The following is a 2,820-nucleotide window of genomic DNA, read 5'->3' on the forward strand; positions in this document are numbered from 1 at the left end:
GAGTGCGAGAGCCCTATAGCAAAAACCTCCCCCCTCCAAACAAAACAAAACAAAACAAAACAAAAACACCCGGTTCTCACCCAGAACCCTGGCACTCATCCAGTTCTATCATTCTTAGGTACCCTCCTCCCCACTTTGCCCTTGAGTTCAAACTTCATTCCCCCCATCACCTCCCCTTCACCACCCCTACCCCACCCCCACCACACACACACACACACACACACACACAGTCACTTTCCTCTCAGGCCTGTGCTAGGTCATCACTGGTGCTAGGTCATCACTGACACTGCAGGACTCACAAACCCAGCTGTCCTCAGCCTAACATGCAGGGATGGGGACCTTGCCCAGTGCCCACCTGGGAAAGACTGTCTCCCACTCTGGTCTTTAAGGCTGTACACTTTTACACCAGTGGTTCTCCAAGCGTGGTTCCTTGAAACTTGTTATAAATGCTAATTTTCCCCTCCTCCCTACACCAGAATTTCTGGGAGTTTCAACTAGAAATCTGCTAGCAGGTGCTTTTCCAATGCTTGCTAACATTTGAGAAGCACTGCTTGGGACCAGACACAGAACAAAACATAAGACCACAGCTGAAGAGCCCACGTCCTGAGAAGTGAAAATCCTCCTCGTCCCGCCATTGTCCACATTTTTCAGAAGGACAGGCCTAAAGCATCCAGGCACCAAGAACCCTAGGCCTCAGCACAAAGTCCATCTCCCTGCCTCCAAGACATATAGGCCTCAGCATTGCCCAAGCACTTCCCCTAGGGGGCTGCTTCCCTTCCCCTGACCATTTCCCTGCATTGTCACTTTGGAGGCTCCTCCCAGCCTCCAGCCCCCCTGCCTGAGCTAAGCAGCCACAGGGGCCAGAGGAGGGGGTGGCTGCCCTAGGCCCTGCCACCAAGCCTGGTTCTCAACCTCCTGACATCCCCACGCATCTTCCAAACTCTTCCAAACTTGACCCGGCCTGTATTGCTTCAACCCACAGCCCATAAAACCTCTAGCACTTGATCCATCACGGCAAACTGTTCTTGCTATCAAAAGTCTCTGGTGTTTTGGGCAACAACCAAAAACTGAGTTTTCACAATAAAAAGGCATCCTCTCTAAAGTGAGGTTCCCCACACTTTATTCTCTCTTCCACATAGTTGTTGTCCAACTCACTCTATTATTGTCACCTATTTTGTTAAGTTTACTTATTTTTCTCCATGAGAGAGTCAGAGAGAGAGAGAGAAACAGCACCCCCAACAGGACCCTCATGCCATGATCCACCCCCAGGCTCAGCTTGCCTGGATCATTGACATTCATGTATGCCTGGTGTGCTAGAGACCAGGGACATGAACCCAGGACTTTTTCCATGTGGGTCCAGTTGTGTTACCACTGTACCATCCATTGGCTTCACAATATATATATATATATATATTTAGGTTTTGCCATAGGGTGCATACACTCACCGGGAAAAGGGAGAAGTCATCCTCCCCCTCAGGGGGGTAGTCATGCTACAATCCCTTCTCCTCCATTCTCCTCTTGGGATTTTGGGTATGCATGCACACATGACCAGTGGCTGCAGGGTCAACTGTGGTTGGCCATGTGAGAATCCAGCGCCTTAACCATCATGCTGCCTTCTGGCCTCAGCCTCTAAATATTTTTTAAAATATTTTCTTTATTTATCATAGAGTGTATGTAGGCACACATGACAATAAAAGAAACAGAAAGGGAGAGACTTGAGCAACCTCCACAGATCTGGTCATGCCACATTCCCCTTCCTCCAATCCTCCAGCCCTTTGGATTGCAGGCACTTGCATGCGTGTGTCTGGTGCGTTTCAGGCTGACTGGTCCAGGGATTCAAACCACGGTTGCCATGTGGGATCCACCTTCTCTTAAAAAAAAAAAAAAAAAAAACACAAAATTTTTTTAATTTTATTTTTTTCTTTTTTTAATTTGACCAGAGAGAGACAGACATACACACACACATACACACAGAGAGAGAAGAGAAAGAGAGGAAAGTGAAAAAGCAAACCACCAGGTCCAGGACTTGAACCGTGGCTGACCATGTGTGGGTGTCTAGTGCCTTAACCACCATACCACCTGCTGGTCCCTGTGGATCCACCTTCTCTCAAGCAGCATATTACTGCTGTGCCACAGAGTTGGCCTCCTATTTTTTTTTTTTTTTTTTTTTTTATAATTATCAGAACATATGCATGCTTGCCAGAGAGATGGGCCATGTGAGACTCCAATGACTTAACCACCACATCACTTGTTGGCTTCTCTGTCTCTTACTCATGGAATAAATACATTTTTAAAAATTTATTATGTTAAATGTTATATAATTGAGATCATAAGTATGCACTCTTTGGGTTATTCAGCATTGATTTTGTTTCCCCACTCAGTAATCTTCAGTAATTCATCAAAGTTCTTCCACAGATCCACACTTTGTTCCTTTGAGAGTTGAGATGTATCCAGTGGATGTACCACTGTTTATTCACACACACATCGAGGACATCTGGGTTGTTTCTAGTTTGGAGCTCTTGCAAATAAAGCTGCTATGAACATGTGTGTACAGGTTTTAATTTTTTTTATTTTTATTATTTTTTTATAGAGAGATGTTTGCTATAGGGCATGTGTGCTCACCAGAGTGACAGAGACAGTGAGAGGGAAAGTGAGAAATCACCCCTCAGGAGGGATGGCCACACCACAATCTCTTCTTTTCCATTCCCCTCCTGGGATTTTAGGCATGCATGCACATACACACAGTGCAATTGTCAATCTATCAGGTCCAAGATGAATTGTGGTCAACCCAGTGGGAATCTATCACCTTAACCAATATCC

This window comes from Tupaia chinensis, unplaced genomic scaffold, assembly GCF_000334495.1.
Source record: "Tupaia chinensis unplaced genomic scaffold, TupChi_1.0 Scaffold000235_1, whole genome shotgun sequence".
Taxonomy (NCBI): domain Eukaryota; kingdom Metazoa; phylum Chordata; class Mammalia; order Scandentia; family Tupaiidae; genus Tupaia; species Tupaia belangeri.